Genomic DNA, 18,808 nt, shown 5'->3' with positions numbered 1-18,808 from the left:
CTGAAAACATTTCCAAATTTATCTCATGCAAAGCTGAAGGAAAGAATTTTCATAGGTCCTCAAATAAGAAAGCTCCTAAAAGATGAAGAATTTCAATGAAACCTGAATGATGTTGAACTGGCTGCATGGAGATCTTTCAAGGCTGTGGTACACGGATTCCTCAGAAAGAAGATAACTATGAGCAACTGGTGACAAACTTTCTGAAATATTACATGAACATGGGGTGCCTAATGTCATTGAAAATGCATTTCCTTCATTCCCATCTGGATTTCTTTCCTGAAAACTTAGCAGATGTCAGTGATGAACAAGGAGAGTGCTTCCACTAGGACATATCTGCAATGGAAAAACGATACCAAGGTTGCTGGAACTCTGCCATGATGGGAGATTACTGTTGGTTCCTTAAATGGGAAAGCAATCTGGAGTATAAAAGGAAATTGAGTGGGAAACATGTCTAAGTCACATATATTGTGTGTAATAATTACAACCATGTATGTTGATATTTTATAAAAACAAGGAATTTAAAAAATGTGTATATCTTTTGATGCAGACATGACAAAAGTAAAAGACCGATATTTTCATAATCAGGATATTTTGTCCAGAATAACCAACTTTTGCTCTAGAGGAATGAAGAAAAAAAAAAATCTTGTCGGGTAGTGTTATCTTCAACCAGTTACTCTCAAACCAGATTTCCCCACAGCAGTGGAAAAATTATCTCATTGGACCTTTAGCTCAAGTACAGTTGATATTGCAACCTAAACAAGAACATCACAATTGAACTATCTCCAACTCCTCCAAGCCTGCTAAAGCTTCTGGAGAAGGTCTTACTCCCCACCCAGCAATTGTGCCCAGCAATTCCCCCAAAACCTCACTACTACCTTCCAAACAGATCAACAATTGTGCTAGCGACCGCTAATACTACTTGTCAGCATTTAAGCAAAGACAAGAATTAGCTATTAGACATTGAGGCCGCATTTGATGCTGTCTAAGTAAATCAACTTCTCATTCTCCTGGAATATCACTTCCAGATAAGAAGGATATCTCATACTTTGCTTCCTTTCCTCTCCGGTGCATAACAGGGTAGTAAAGTTTCATATAGGAAGATCCATCACTGCATGAGTCCTACAAGGATGGGTCCTCTTCCTCTCTGGTCTTCTGTTTTTATGTCATTTCTGTGCTGGTTGCACAAACTCAGTGTCTACTGGGCTATGTGGATGATATCTAAATACTCACTCCTATCATCCCCAGTCAAGACTTAGATCCGGTAAAAGTGGAAATTAAAAATACACTCACCGCAGTCGCATCTTACCCCTGCTAGTCTGGACTGAAGATCAATCCTGCTGAGACCAAATTCATGGTGCATTCACTGATCCATCATAACTCCAGCCTTCAGTTAGAAGGACCCTCATCCCAACCGTGTCCAGGTATCATGGTAGAAGTTGTGTTCGACTCCAAACTTTGATTTAATGCCCACTTAGACGTGCTCCTTACATGTGCTTCAAGACTCCGGTGTATAGCAAGGCAACATCTCCTACATATTACTGATAAAAAGACAACTGTGAGGTACATTACAACAGTTATCATTCCACATTTACTCTATGCTGCTGAAATTTGGGCCCATGCGGCATTGTCAATAAAGAAACCACTCTATGCAGCAGAATTCTGGCTTCTAAAGTGGGCCAGCAGGAAGCAAAATCTTCAAGCTCTGAATTGCAATACACAGCTTGCTAATTCTCTCGGGATTCCATGACTTCTCACCTTAATTGCTGACCAATGCCTCCTAGCAACAGTCAAGATGACAATGGGCATAATTGCAATACCTTCATTCTAGGATACCTGTGGATGGAGGATTTCCCCCTGCTGCCCTAAGTTCCTGTTCACAAGCTCTACCCACGTTCAACATAACTCCATCTCTAGGACAAGTTCCGCCCTCAGAAAATGCTCAAGCACTCAGAATCTTGACACTGACCTGAACAAATTTGCTGTTGATCAGGGATATAGGAAAAAATTCTCAATAGCAGGACTAATCAGCCATTACTCAACTGTATCTTTATATCTGCTTCTGTCTGATCGAGCTTGTGCTGTTATCTCGATGTTAAGCCAGATCAATCTAATTAACTCTTGTGAGGAGTTCTCTCCTTTGTATAGTCACCTTTCTGTTTTAATTTGTAAATAACTGTATATTACCTTGGGAGGCTGTGCACTCCTAGCCTTATGGCCGTGAAGGGCAACCTGAAATTTTTTGCAATGAAGGTTCTCTCTAAGCATGAAACACACGACAGCATAAGATGGTTAAGTCATGACTCCACCACGACGTTGGATGTTTAGGTAGCACTTTCCTTTTAGCAGTGTGAGAACAAGCCTTGAACAAAGCGTCATACAATGCATAGTCAAATGCAGAATAATTAGCAATAGTATTCATCACAGAGTCCGAGAATGAGAACTGAAGAGCATCAACAAAACAAGACCATAATATATGTTTAAGGGAAAACTGGCAAAGGTTCTGCAGAGGAAAAGAGTACCTGGAAAGGGAGACTTGATCACAAAGGTAATAGCTTCGTGATCACTAGAGCAAATGCCAGAGTTAACAGGCCAATCAGAAAGAGTAGAAGCATTGGATTATGCAGTCAGTTATGTCAGGCTGGTTGAGAGTAACAAGGTGATGAGAGAGTAAGAATTCTTCAATAAGTCTGCTGCCTTTAGTATTGGAAGAAGATGAAAACCATGTAGGACTTTGCATTGACATCTGACATGATGAAAAGATGTGTGGAACCAACAGTAGCAATAACATTATCAAGGTATTGAAGATAAACAGTAATATCAGAAGTAGGTGGACAGTATAAAGAAACTAAAAAATAAGAAATGCTAGAAATTGAAACATGAATGCAGACAGCATGTTGTGTGATAAGGCTATTGATTTTGACAACGTTCAGATTAGCATTTGTTATAACAAATGCAGAGCGCAGCTCAGTATGATCAGGCTGAACGACACACATGAACAGAGGGTAGCTAGAAACTTTGATAATATGGTTCTTGAAGGGCCAGTATGTCACACTGGTGAACATCCAAATATTGCAGAACTTCATCTGCAAATAGACAAGAGTTGCATGCATTAAGTTGACGAATATGCACCAGAAGTGATAGAGCCTTCTGTAGCAGAAGAATGGTTATAAGATGTTTTACTCATAGTTGGTTCTTAATCTCATCAGTTCTTTAACTCTGGCATTGTGGATCACGAACTGAGTGTCTGGAATCTTTCTTTTGAATACAGGAATCTTTCTTTTGAGTACAATGGGGCAGCCCCCCCCTCTCAACAAAACATGCTGTGATTGCAATATAATTGCATACCTGTCCCAGTGAGTCCATTGTTTTCCCTGGAACAGACTATAAGCTAACAAGTCCATAATCAGTCCTGTTGCCTTTTGATACCCCTTTATGAATTGGGGATATATTTGCACTTATCCAGTTAATAGGTACCTTTCCTGAATCAAGGATGAAGGTTCATTTTGGATAATGAACAGGGTGTTTGGAATCCTTTCTAGATTTATTAATTTGCATATACTGAAGGTTCAGATTTACTTGAGCATTTGTTAAACACATGGCCTCGTTAGCAGCAGTGACCATAAGGGGGGTACTCCTGTTGACACGTGGTAGTGACATGACCAAAGCCTAGGCAAGCGTAACATTTTGTCACCACCACAAGAGATCTAAATTTGTGGACAGTAAACCTAATGTAGAGATGCTGTAAATTGAATATTAATTTATATAGCTGAGGAGAAATGCCAATGACCTAATGCACATTACTTTTGGATATAGACTTAGTGGAAATAGAAAAGTCAATTCCTTGGTAAGATCCACAAGTGTAACATCGAGGTCTTGCAGATTTTTGAAGACCTTCAAGAAACTCTTCTTTGGATAATTCCTTCTCCACGTTAAAAATAAGTACAGCTGGATCAGATTTTTTACAGTATGATGAGGGGATCCCCACTTTAGACAAAGCTGGTAGGGATGCAGTCATTGCTGCATCAGCCTCAGAGTCAGTTTCTATAATACCCTTATTACGAATAAGCCTCATAGCTTTTATTTTAATGTCCTTCACATTTTACTTGAATGCCTTGATCACTTCAAATTTAACAGCTTGGCTGGTACCCAGATTAGATCCTGCTTTTAAAATAATAATATTCTGTCGGGCAGGAGCTGAAGTGGACTTAGTTGCAACAGTGGCCACCGAGGAAGAGAGATGGCTTTTAATTCAGGTGCTGGGGAACCAGGTGAACCATGTAGTACTTGAGCATAAGTCAAGGCGGTGGAAACAGGTGTAGGAAGAGAGACACAACTGGATTTTAATTTTCTTCCAGTTTAGTCTGAAGCTCTGTGTTCTTTAAGAGAAGTTTATTTAAAGCATGTTCAAGGCAGCCCAGCACTGAAGAACATATTTGGACACTTTAGTCTGTTGAATTCTTTAAACAAATAATCCTCAAGATCCTCAGATCATAGAGCTGCAGCCTTCTTAGGTAGCAAATGAACAAAGGATTGGGCAGAACCTTTTTTGGAAACCATGTTTAGAAGAAATGGTGGGATCAGCACTTCATGAGGATACAGTAGATTACCACACAGAAGTGCCATAAGTGGAATCAGAACTTATAAAAGTTGAGGCTGTGTAGCAGAAGCACAGTTATCAGACATTGAAGTATCACCACTGGAATCAGAAGTAGTTTCACAGACAGATGGAGAATGTACAAGCGAGGCAGATATGTCACACTGAGAATTTAACAACTCAATTTCTGAAGTCCAACCTCTTCACAAGATTGCAAGGTTGCGCATTAAGAGAAACAGTAGTGTTGTCAGAAGAAGCATCACCAGAAGTATCATTATTATAAGGGTCAGTTGCTAAAGGCAGAATTAGCTATTCTTGAGTTAGAGGGGACTCTACAACAGTTTTGTTGGTATTGATAGACATAGACAGTTCAGAGTCAGTGAAATATACGTAATAAGTAATTAATTAATTTATTTTTTAAGTAACCTTTAAAGCAAAAAAATCCTAATAATTCTTTGAATAAATGCAATGCCTTTGACGAAACCACTCACAGTTGTTCTATGACAACCATGAGCAGTTTTATTTAAGGCAGTACATTTTTATACTTAAAGCAGTTTGTTTAAGAATAATTTAAGACATCAATATTTTCTTAAAGGTACGTATACCTTCACGGCTTTTGTGATTTTTCTTTAAAAGTATTCCATAATTAAAATGTGCCACCCCTCGTTAATCCACCAAATTTACAGCTGTTATATAGCGCCTTAAACTGCCAAAGCCCCTCCTCTAAGTTAAAACTCATGCCTTTAACTACTGCAACATCTTTCTTTATCTTCCAACTGAAGATTGCATGATCACTTCCTGACAATGGTTCCTGTACTTTTAACCCATGTGATGCCATTTGTTTCATTAGTAAGGTGAGGTCAAGAATATTCTTGTCCCTTGTACACTCTCTAATATTCTGGTACAATATAATAATCTAGTTTATACTATGTGTATTTTAGTGCAACTGCATCATTTATACACAGCTAAATATAAATTAGCAAATTTGCAATAGTGGTTAAGTTACATCTCATATTGTGAATACCTTTACGACGAGTTTCCATGACATTGCACTACTTCGAATAAGTAATGCTTCACCCGAAGGAGACTTGTTACTTATTCTCAGTGGATACCACCACCCAGACAGCACCGTTTCAGGACTACTTGGCCCTTCTTTGGTGGGTGGGTAGGTACCCAAGTGATGTAATGATGGCAAAACAGTTGTGAAGTATATCTTCACAATATGAGAGATGCTTGATGGTGTATGATATAAGAAGGGCCAAATAGTCCTGAAACGGTGCCGTCTGGGTGGTGGTATCCACTGAGAATAGGTAACAACAGTCTTCTCCTTTGGGTGAAGCGTTACTTATTCGAAGTAGTGCAATGTCGTGGTAACTCATCGTGAAGGTATTCACAATATGAGATGTAACTTAAACGATGCCACTATTGCAAATTTGCTAATTTATATTTAGCTGTGTATAAATGATGCAATTGCACTAAAATGTTTTTTGCAGCTTGAGGCTTTAAGCCCTAATGCATTACAATCTAGTTTATTTAAAAAAAGGTTTTTCCCCATTGTGAGTTTCCCTCCTACTTATTCCAATCGATCTGGGGCAGATTAAAGTCACCCATAACTCACACTTGCTTGCCCATTCCATCTGCATGTAAAGACTCATCATATTCTTCACAATCTTCTGGTCTGTAGATTACTCCACTGTTCCTTTGCTTCCAGCTAACTCAAAAAATAACAGAATTCAGTCAGTGTGCCAATATTGAGTAGTTGTTAATTTCATGTGCCTTTACTTTTGCAGCAATCCTTTACTGACTGCTTAAGAATGACTACCCATATGCACTATGGTACACTGTTTCTAGTATCATCTGGTTCTTATACACATCAGAGACAGCAATAGGTTAAAGCAGTATAGTTTAAGGCTTTAATAATTCTAAATTTTTATGAATTTAAAACTGCACATACTTTTTAGAATTGCTTGTGGAAATAATTCACCATTGGGTTGTCATCCCTTACATTCTGGATGGCACCATGTTAGAGATACTGCACAACTGAGAATAAGTAACAACAGACTTCTCTATTTAGGCAAGCAAGAGGGGATACCTTGTGAAGGGTTTTCACAATAACAAGATGCTGTATAATGATGAGCTTTATGCAAACTTAGTTGCTCATATGTAGTCAAATTACATAATAAATTAGCTGTATATAAATTGATGTTAATAAGGTTTTACACAGCTTGGGGCCCTAATAGTGATAAATGTTTATGGATAAATAATGATTCTAACAAAATCAATAGCATCTAACTCCACACAGCAGTATGTCATCTGTGTGACAAGAACACAAAGGTATACAAAAAATGAGACAAAATTAGTAACACAAACACTTTGTATTACAGTTTTTGTCTTTGGTGATGCCACATCAATTTCACATTAGTCTGCATAAAAAATAAGTCATGACTTGTAAAAGTAGGGGAGAGAGAGAGAGAGAGAGAGAGAGAGAGAGAGAGAGAGAGAGAGAGAGAGAGAGAGAGAGAGAGAGAGAGAGAGAAAACTCACTTATCCTGCATTAGAAATGAATGTGCAGAGTACATATTTTGCTCATGGGCTTACTGTATACACGGTGCCATCCACTGCTGGGTTGGATAAAACAACAGAAGAGATAAATGAGGAAGAGAAAAAGTTAGTTCAGAAGTGGGAGAAATATCCCATGGTAGGATGCATTTGACATCTGTACAGAGCAAGAATTTGTTTAGAAAACAATACTGTTGAGAATGAAAAAGAATTTTTTTTTTTTTTTTTAATGCAGAGGAAGCAGCATTTATGATGTTCTTTTATTGAGAGAGAGAGAGAGAGAGAGATTACAAGTCAGAGTAATCTGTAATAGAAATTAGGGCAATTCCTAATTCCCAATGAGTCAGCTTATCTGGAAATATGAGTGTAACTGAAGATGAACACAAAGGTGTAGTAGACAAATAAGACAGGACTGAGTTTCAGAAGGACCAAACTTAGGTTTTCTTTTCTTTGTCCCAGTGGAAAATTATTTGCACCTCAGAATTTTAATAATTGATGGTGGATATTTGAGAAGCTGAAGCTGTTTGCAGGATAAGGATCCTCAAACTGGAATATATAATTTAGTGTACTGTGATCAGCAGAAATTCATATACAATTTCCAATAAGTGGAAGGAGGTCATTAACATACAAGAGGAAAAGAGTGGGAAAAAGAACTGAATCTTGAGGAACACCAGAATTACAGGAGAATTTAGAAGGCACAGAGACATCTACCATCAGTCCTAATACAGATTAGGGAAGGTGAGAAGTCAGGGAAAACTGGACACCCGACTGCAAAAAACAGTTGACAAACCACAATATGATAGAATGTTTAGGAACCTTAATGAAACAATCTTGACATTTCAGCTTTAGAAATGCTATGAGCAACTGCTTGGGTTTTAGCAAACTTTTCCATCAACTTTTTCTCAAGATGAGTAATATAAACAAGTATATCAACAGTGAATTAAATGCTAGTAGAATCTATATTCATAATCAATGATCATATGGAATGATTTGAGACGTAAGAGTTGGTGACTAATGAATCTTTCCATTATTATTTTAGAAAGAGTACAGGTGAATACAATGGGGTGATAACTTTCATTAGAATAAGAAACTGTAAAAATGTGACAAAGAACAGGGGCATAGATTTGGGAGATATAAAAGGAGAACAAGAAATGCCATTGAAATGTGGAGCTTTATTAGGATTTTTCAGAAATTTTTCATCCTTCTGTTGGAACAACCATGGGAATCAGTGAGTTGAATGTATTGTTTTTTTTTTTTTTGTAGTAGTAATGGCAAATGCCATTACTATTACAAAGCTGTCGTAGTATTGGCAAATGCCATTACTACAACAGCTTATATAGCATCAACCAAAAAAAAAAAAAAAAGTTCACCCATACATATCCTCCAAGAATTTGTCTAGTTCTGTGAATTTATTCAACCCATCCCATCCACTTCCACAACAAAAGATGTAACCCTGTTCCAACAATCAGCCACTTGCTGGCTAAAGGCAAACTCATGCACATCTATCCTACAACCACCCTTTCTCTACTTGAATTTATGCGTCCTCATGTATAGCATTGGTGTGCATTGGTGTACACCAATGCTAGGAGTTTAGTAAATAAATTTGATGAATTTGAGGTATTGCTCAAAACATCAAAGGCAGATATTGTTGGGATATCAGAGACGTGGTGTCACACAGATATAAGGGATGCAGAACTGCAATTTGGGGAGTACAACGTCTACAGAAAGGATAGACAGGATAGGAAGGGGGAAGGGTTATGCTATTAGTTAAGAAACACATAAAAACCAAGGAAGTGAAGCCAGTCGACATCGCTGGACAGTGCAGTGTTGAGTCAGTTTGGTGTGACATAAGCATTGGGAGATCAAAATTGCGAGTAGTAGTGTGTTATAGGCCTAATGACTCTGATGAGTATAATAAGGAACTGTACAGGGAAATAGAGTGGGCCAGTAAATCAGAGAGTCTTATAATGGGAGATTTTAATTTCCCAGATATTGACTGGAATTTGGGGGCTGGTTACTCACACACTAGCAGGGCTTTTGTGGATTTATTGGATGATTGTTTTCTACATCAGCATGTTCGGGAGGCAACTAGAGGGAGTAATACTCTTGATTTGATTATCAGCAGTGATTCTTCATGCATTAAGAATCTGCAGATAAATGAACCACTAGGTGGCAGTGATCACAGTGTGCTGAAGTGGGATTTACTCAAAGAGGTAACTACCATTAGGGGTAAAGGGAAGGGTTATTGCTTCCGTAAAGGCGACTACGATGGACTGAGACAGTATTTAAATTCTAGAGTGCGACCAACTGATGATGTTACCAACAGCAAATTCAAAATGGGAAGCATTCAAAGAACTTATCTTGGAAGCTACTAGGCTTTACATACCAACTAAGAAATATTGTTCAAGGTTTAGGCCAAAATGGATGTCAGATGAACTAATGAGGCATATGGCAGAGAAGAAAAATGCATGGGATACTTACAAATCAACACATGACACAGAAGCCTATGATAGATACAAGTTGATATGCAACCAAGTTACAAAGGAGGTTAGGCAGGCGAAGGCAGATTACGAGAAATCCTTGGCAAGGGATGCAAAGAAAAACAGCAAAGAGTTCTTTACTTATGTAAACTCTAGAAGGAAGGGGATGAATCAGATTGGTCCACTTGATATTGATGGGTCAACTATTGATGATCCTGCTCAGGTAGCTAACAAACTAAATGAATATTTTGCATCAACATTCACACATGAGGAGTTATTCAGCGAGGGGAATGCCAGAGGTGTATTCAACTCTAGCAGTAAGCTACAGAATCTTGAAATAACTGGGAGTAAAGTGGAGGAGAAACTGTTGAAGATAAACACAAGAAAGGCACCCGGGTTGGATGGGATCTATCCAGTTATATTAAAGGAGGCAGCAAAGGAAGTAAGCAAACCCTTAGCCATAATTATGAGAGCTTCCTTGGACTCAGGGGAGGTACCCATAGACCGGAAATGTGCAAATGTGACCCCAATTCACAAAGGAGGATCAAAGGCTGACAAGTAATTATAGACCTGTGAGCTTGACTTCTGTTCCAGGAAAATTAATGGAGGCACTGGTTAAAGAAGCACTGCAGGATCATTTAGACAAGACTTCAGTTATAGCTCAGACACAGCATGGGTTTGTTAAGGCCAAGTCTTGCCTGACCAACTTGATTGGATACTATGATGCAGTCACAAAGGAACTGGATGCAGGGAATAACTTTGATATTATATACTTGGATCTTAGAAAGGCTTTTGATACTGTTGCACATGGAAGACTGCTACACAAATTGGAGCAGTGTGACATTGGAGGCAAATTGCTGCTATGGATAAAGGGGTGGTTGAGGGGGAGAAGACAGAGAGTGGTAATCAATGGACACTGCTCATCGTGGACTAATGTTATTAGTGGAGTCCCTCAGGGCTCAGTGTTGGGTCCATTATTGTTTTCTGTACTTATAAATGATATTGATGATGGTATATCAAGCTTAATGTCCAAGTTTGCAGATGATACAAAGGTTGGCAGGGTTGTCAAGGACACTACTGACACTATGCTGCTGCAACAGGATCTGGAAAGGTTGAGCAGATGGGCTGAGAGGTGGCAAATGAAGTTTAACATTGACAAATGTAAAGTACTACACATGGGAAACAGCAACCCCAGAGCAACGTATCAACTCTGTGGTACTACACTGACAGTGGTATAGAATGAAAGGGACTTGGGGGTGGTTGTGCAGGCAGATATGAAGTTCTCTGAGCAGTGCAGACGGGCTGCAAGAGTAGCTCATGGAGTATTGTCAATGATATACAGGAATTTTTCCAGCAGGGATAAGGAGGTGATTATTCCATTGTATAAGGCAATGGTCAGGCCACACCTAGAGTACTGTATACAGGTCTGGAGGCCTCATTTCAAGAAGGATGTAGAGCTGCTGGAACGAGTACAGAGAAGGGCAACAAGATTAGTGAATGGAACAAAGGGGAACTCTTATGAAGAAAGGCTTAAGTTTTGCAAATTACAGTGTCTGGAGACTAGGCACCAGCGAGGTGATCTGATAGAGGTGTATAAGGCCTTGAATGGTTTAAGCATGCTCAATGCTGATGGGATTCTTCCTCTTGCTCAGAAAAATCACCTGAGAGGGCATAAATTCAAATTGAGGAAAGACAGATGTAGGATAGATGTGCGGAAATTTGCCTTTAGCCAGCGGGTGGTTGGTTGGTGGAACAGACTTCCATCCCTTGTGGTGGAGGTTGATAGCCTAAATAAGTTTAAGGCTCAGCTGGACAGGTATTTTGAACGAACAGAGGGGTGAAGTGGAAGTGGGTTTTTTTTTTTTTTTTTTTTTGGGCTGATGCTGCATAAGTTTGCTTTCTTGCATCAAATGCCTCTACTAATGCTAATGCTAATAGTTTCCGCCAGTCGAAGAATACTATTAACATTCAGCTTACTCAATCCAATCAAGGCTTTAAACACCCCAACCAGGTCTCCTTGAGGAAGCCTGGTCTCGAGATGCTGCAATTTGCAGAACTGAAGCTTTCTTCACCAATCTGTTTGTTCTTCTCTGCATCCATTCCAACAGATCTATATCTTTCCTAAAGTGAGGCCTCCAAGACCTGTTTATGGTACTCAAGATGCAGCTTAACCATGGCCTTATACAAAGGGATAATCACCTCATTATCCCGGTTAGCAAAGTTTCTACATATCATTGACAAAACCTCATGAGCTGTCCTGGCAGCATGTCTGCACTGCTCAGAGAATTTCATGTCTGACTGCACAATTACCTCCAGGCCTTTTTCATTCTCCACTACCTTGAGTGTAGTACCACACAGTTGATAAGTTACTCTGGGGATATTGCTACACATGTGCAGTACCTTGCATTTGTCAATGTTAAACTTCACCTACCATTTCTCAACCCATCGACCCAACCTTTGTGTCACCTGAAAACTTAGACATTAAGCTGATATACCTTCATAAATATTATTGATAAACACTGAAAACAACAATGGACCCAGCACTGAACCCGGAGAACTCCGCTAATAATATCAGTCCATGAAGAGAGTGCCCACTGATAACCAATCTGTGTCTTCTTCCACTCAACCATTCCTTTATCTATAGCAGTAACTTGCCCTTAATGCCACATTGCTCCAGTTTTTACAGCAGTCTTTTATGTGAAATCTAAAATTCAAAAGCCTATCAAAAGTTTTCTGAAATCTAAGTATATGATGTTAAAATTATTTTTTTGCATGCAAAAAATAGGTCACTGCATCATTGTAACCTATTAGACAAGGCAGCCCCCTCAACAAAACATCTGTGATTGCAATATAATTGCATGCCCGTCCCAGTGAGTCCATTGTTTTCCCTGGAACAGACTGTAAGCTAACAAGTCCATAATCAGTCCTGTTGCCTTTTGATACCCCTTTATGAATTGGGGATATATTTGCACTTCTCCAGTTAATAGGTACCTTTCCTGAATCAAGGATGCTCTTGATTATGGCTAATGGTTTGCTTACCTCCTTAACTGGATAGATTCCATCTGCTCCCAGGTGCCTTTTTTTTTTTTTTTTTTTTTTTTTTTTTTTTACGTCCACCCTCAACAATTTCTCCTCCACTTTCTTTTAAGTTATTACAAAGTCATTTAGCTCCTCGTTAGAGCTTGATAAAATTCTGGCATCTCCTACTCTAAAGAATTCTTCATGTGTGAATGCAGATGAAAAATATCTATTCAATTTTTCTGCAACCTGAGTAGGGTCACATCAACAGTTAACAGATAAACATCAAGTGGCACAACGTGATCCAACCCCTTCCTTTTACTGTTAATTTTAATTATAATTTTTCTTTCCATTCCTTGCCAGAGACTTCTCATAAACTTCCCTAGCTTGCCTAACCTCCTTTGTGACTTGATTACAGACAAATTTTTATCTACCAGAGGCTTCTGTATCATCTGATAATTTATATGCATCCCACGAACTTTTCTTCTCTGCCACGTGTCTCAATAGTTCATTTGAGATCCATTTAGGTCTAATGCCCTGAACAGTATTTCTCTGTTGTTATAAAAAGCCTAGTAGCTTCTTTGATTACTTCCCTGAATACTTCCAATTAGATTTTGCTGTTGGAAACATCATCAGTTGGTCCCACTGCAAACAATTTAAAAACTGTCTGGGACCTCTGTAGTCTTCCTAATGAAAGCAAAAGCCTTTCCCTTTACCCTTGACAGTAGTTGTCTTTAATTAAATTCCACATTAGTACACTCTTATCGCTGCCACCCAGTGGATCTTTTATCTGCGAATTCTTAATGCATGAAGAATCACTGCTGATAACCATATCAAGAATATTGCTTCCTCTTGTTCCCTCTCTAACATGTATGCAGCCATATATTCATTTGTTCCACGATGACCCACAGCAGGACCTGAAATCTGAGACACCTTGCTTTTCAGGCTGCTGCATGTACCAATAGTAGCTGTGCAAGAATCACTTTCACCTCTGTCTACGGTTCTAGTTAAACTATTAGCCTGTGTATCCCCTATAGTAGAAGGTGGTTTGCCAAGATTGCTTGACAACTGCACCCTACAATTGCCTCAGTTTGGAAAGTTGTGGACCCCAGCTTCAAACAACACATTACACCCAAGATGCTCAATCAGATTGAGATCTAGTGATTGAGCAGGCCAATGAAATATTCTGTTCAACAATATTCAAGATGGCTATGGCCAGCTTGAATTAGATATTGATCCACCAGTGGATCAGATATTGATCCACTGGTGTCAGTTGATCTAACATGTACCATGAAAACACTCCTCAAATATCAAACTTTCACTATCAGCTTTTAGTGTTGTTAGCATGATGGATCCATTGATTCATGATATTACTATCACTTTTCTACTTCTGAAATATCTAGTGTCTGTGCTCACTGGTATTCACAGATGCTTGTTTTTAGATGTGTAGAGTTCTTGGTGGAGGCACCTCTGTAGCCAGGTGGGAAGGAGCAGCAGTGCGTAGCATACGCTTCTTGATTAGACTAGGGTTCGAGCCCGTCACCACCAAATACGGAAAGGTCAGGGAATGACCACTGCATATCCCGGAGCAATATGGCCTTAGTTGCTAATGCTCCTAAAAACCAAAAAACAAACAAGTTCTTGGTGGGAATGTCTGCTGTTATAAGGCTCTGCTTTTCATGCTGTATACAGATATAAGGATGTACCTCTGATATCTACATCTAGCCAATGAATTGTTTCTGGCTGGAAGTTTTCTGGTTTTTTAATCATTTCTAGTACACTATACACTTTCATGTGCAAATATCCTAGCCAGAAAGCATTAGTGATTATCATACAGTTGCTCAAATATCACTTAGGTTGTGCCGTTATTCTATTCTCTATTGAAAAACACACAAACTATTCTTTGGTACCTGATTATCTGCTTCGTATAGCACAGTACGGATATGTATGCGACACTGTTTCTGATGAAGAAGTGATGTGGAGAAGGTGTTATATTTCATAAATTGGCCACTCAGTGTATAATTCAATGGACAGCCTTGCAATTAGAAAATCCATTTTTTATGAAGATGAAATGATGGGTAGATAAAAAATTCTGAATCCAATAAAGCTATTCTATTAAATTATTCTCCAATTATATGCATTTAGTCACCAATGAATTTTTTCTATGCTATACACCATCCCATAGGCTGAATGTTTTGTTTTAAGATAGTTTTTTTTAATTGTGAATTTGGATGCATTGGCAATATATGGCAGTTTTTACGGTATGGTTTTTGTTGTGTCTGGATAAGGGTGCCCACAGGCCACAGTCGTGCTGAGGGTGAGGCGAATGAGGCTCTTGCCTCAGGTTAAAAGCTGAAAGGGGTGCCAAAAGAAAGATTAAATAATTGCCAACATTTTTGATTATTCCAATCCATTTATCATCTTGCTTTTGCAAGATGAAAATATTTGTGGCACCACTGTACAGATAGTGAGCTCTGCATGCCAGTGCTATCTGGGGTGCCACCATGGTTGTTAATCACATTTATTTATCCCTATTTTACATTATACTTTTTTGGGAGATAACAGCAAAAAGGGCGGTTGAACATATAAGCCAATGGCTTTTTAGGGAGTGTTCACTTAGAAAACGATGTGAATAACATTAAAATTATACAGTTTTGAAATTGTACAGGTAATGTTCACCGAAAAGACAAATAAATTAGAGTTTTTTTTGTACATTTCTTTACAGACCGTAAATCATCACTACTTATAATAGCATTGTGAACATTTTTATAATTAAATGAGAGAAAAGAAAAATGAGATATATGCACAGAAATTTTCAAACTATTTGCCAACTGCTTCCTTTACATTTGAACATTATTTCTATATTGATAATGATTTCCTGTTTTTTAAAATCCAGGAGTTGAGTGGAAGGTAATTTGAATTCTTGATGTGTTCAATGTGTTCCAATATGTTATTTTTATAACCTAAATTTAATTTTTTAATTAAAACGTGTACAGGAAATGTATTTTAAATAAGTCGTTTTTTTTAATTATTATTTTTTATTATTTTTTTTAAATATTTTAGGGGATGGTGTAATTTTTTCATCCTTGCCTCAGGTACTAAAATGGCTCTGCACGGCCCTGCAATGGGCTGATCTATATATTGAGTGAGCTGAAAAAAAAATCAGACATAGCTCATGGGGAACCCTACCTCCACCCAGAATTGGTAAATACAGTCCTCAATGAATGGGCATTTCATAATATCTCTAGACCTCTGATGGAATGAGGCCATCAGAGATCTCGAGATGAATGAGATACAAGAAGAGACATTTCAACACACTTACTAAAATGAAGTGAAGATGAAGATGAAAAAATAACATAACACATCAGTCCACTCTTAAATCATAGGAAAATCAATAACTGATATCATTGCATTATACTACCAAAATATGTCACTCCGGCTGCCTAGTAGAAGTTATACACCATATAACTGTTACCATACATCTTCATGTCTTTGATGCACTACAGTGTTAAACAACTATTATAACTGGACACTCCATTGATTCCTGTGGTGGTGGTACTAGAGTATAAAACAAAAACTTTATTTATGAGGCTAGAAGCTATGTGCCTTATAAATCAGAAAGTGAAAACAAAACCTTTATTTTGGTTACACTTTCGGTTTTTGTTTTGTTTGTTGTTGGCGCATCGACTTCTATGGCCATAATGCACCTGCCAAGATTTTTGCAGTACTCTGATCCAAGCCCGAGGCAGGATTCGAACCCGCGACCTTTGGGTTGCCAGGCAGGCACTTTGCCCACCCGGCTAGCCCGGTCGGCACTTTCGGTATTGTGATAGTATAATGTATAACAATGATTTACATTATACTACCAAATAATGTAGTTATGTATTCCCGTAGTTTTAGTTTAACAGCAATTTGTAAAAGTATTTTTGTAAACAGTGTTGTTTACCATGTAGAACATATGAATGAAAGGAGAAAAAGTGAGTGTGGTGCTGGATTTGGTGAGATGAAAAACAAAAGACATGCAATTAATTTTTAAAAGAATGAAAATAATAAGAACAGCAACAAATGAAGGCATAGTGTCTACTGTTTGTGAGCTACAGTTAGTGTACTCAAAAATAAGTACAAAGTGAAGGATAAAGAGCAAATAATGAAATTTGAAAATGTCTGTGAGCAGTCAGTGAATTTCATTCACTCATGCACACAGTAATGAAATGGAAAAACTTCTGTAAATAAAGAAGTTGCATTGATGAAAAAAGTATGCAACAAATTTCAGTTAATCTTTCAACGATTTAAGAGAAAGCAAAAGATAGTTATTGCATGCTGAAAATTCACAGGGAAAGTGCAAATAATTTTGATCCTTTTAACACACGCTGAAGGGTGGTTTCAAAGATACAAAATTCATGCAAGGCTGCACAATATAAAACTGACACAAGAAACAGCTGTGAGTTCCCAATTTGTTTTCAGAAATTAGTAAGGCATGGGGGAAGAGGGGAATATAGTAGTAATGAAGTGTTCAAGAATAAGGTTTATTCTGAAAGATGATGCCCTCATGTACATGCATTGCAACAACAAAGAGTGAAAATTGCTTTGTTTCAAACAATAAAAAGCTGCTTGACCTTACAAGTGAGAGCAGTGGTGACTTCAAACTGAAACCATTTATAACATATCATAGGGAAAATCCACAAGCATTTAAGATGTTTGTGGATTCTCCCTGCCAGTGATTTGGAAATCAAATAAGGCATGGATTATTCCAACACATTTCCAGGACCAGTTTCTATTTTGTATCAGAAATAGAAATATATTTGTTGGAAAAGGACATGGCATTTAAGATGTTAAATGTCTAATAATGATTCTAGTCATCTTCCTCATTTTGTGGATTCTGATATTCTGTCCTCCAAAATGTTGCTTCTCTACTACTTATGGACCAAGGAGTCATTTTTACCTTTATGCAGTATTCTTTGAGAAGAACCATTGGTCAGACTATTGCTGCTACCGATGAGAGGGAAGCAACAACTGTCACACAAACTTGGAAGGGATATAACATCCTTATGCCAATGAGAAATACTGCTGCATGCTGGAAAGAATATCAAACAGTTTACTGTAAGGGGTTGTTACTGGAAGCTTTAGCCACAATTTTTTTTGTGATTACAAGGTTACCAGGAAATGCAAGAAATTATCAGCAGAAGTTTGGATGGTGAAACAGAGAAACACTGAGACATGAAAGTGGATAGTGAAGCAAAAAGAGTTTTGCAAGACCTTATGTGCAATGATTTGATTGTGTTGCAGACACAAATGCAAAATGAAGAAAAGGACAATAGCAATGAGGGAATTTCCAGTAATCCTTCAAATAGCATTAACTTCAAAAGTTTAAGAAAAATTATAAAGGAGTTGAAAGAGCCTAGGGATTATAGAGGATTCTGACCCCAATGTTGAAAGAAACAACAATGTTATCAAAGTGCCTTAGTGACATTATTGCTTGCTATAAGAATCTTAATGATGAAAAGAAGGAAACTTATCAGCTTTCTCTGAATGACTTTTAAAAACAGGATTAGTTTACCAGACATGTACATCAACTGCATTTATTCATATTTCATTAAGGGAGAAAAAAAAATTGATTTATTCGCAAATCTTTGGGAATGTATCTTGTTAAGTTATACGAGTTTATACAGAAATTTATATTGTTAATTAAGATTTTCCAAAACCACACTGCATATATTAACTGAAAATTAAGTATTCACGAAAACAAAATCATGAAATGGGTTCAACAAACATTTAATATATAAAAAAAATGCTTATATTCTTTCACAACCAAACATATAGATTAGAAGAGTTTATAACTAGTTATATTAAAAAAGAATATTATCATTTACTATTAACTCAAACACATGTACTACTGTCCTGTGTTGACAATGGGTAGGTTGACTGCCTCAAATTTAATTAAATATATGTGCTTGGTGTAATTCTCTATATTTATATCAACTAATTCTTAGTTTTGTCAATTATGGGTAGTACAGTATTTTTCATAATTTAAGGATTACACAATCCAACAATGTCTTTTTCTCAATACATAAGTCTGTCATGTATTGAGAAATGTTCAGTAAGCGCTGGGAAAAGCCTATTTACAACACTAAATGACCATCTATTATTCCTGATAGGC

The 18,808-nt window shown here is 37.7% G+C and overlaps 1 protein-coding gene across 1 annotated transcript in view; it reads right to left on the bottom strand.

Moving 5' to 3' along the window:
• Positions 1–18,808, bottom strand: part of fray (oxidative stress responsive kinase frayed) — a 501,108-nt gene that overhangs the window by 16,662 nt on the left and 465,638 nt on the right. The gene's annotated exons all lie outside the window — the stretch shown is intronic.

Source organism: Mastigoproctus giganteus, chromosome 1 (assembly GCF_048544385.1).
Source record: "Mastigoproctus giganteus isolate SK-2022 chromosome 1, ASM4854438v1, whole genome shotgun sequence".
Classification (NCBI taxonomy): Eukaryota; Metazoa; Arthropoda; class Arachnida; order Uropygi; family Thelyphonidae; genus Mastigoproctus; species Mastigoproctus giganteus.
The sequence above is the reverse complement of the archived record's forward strand: the minus strand, read 5'-3'. Positions and strand labels throughout refer to the sequence as shown.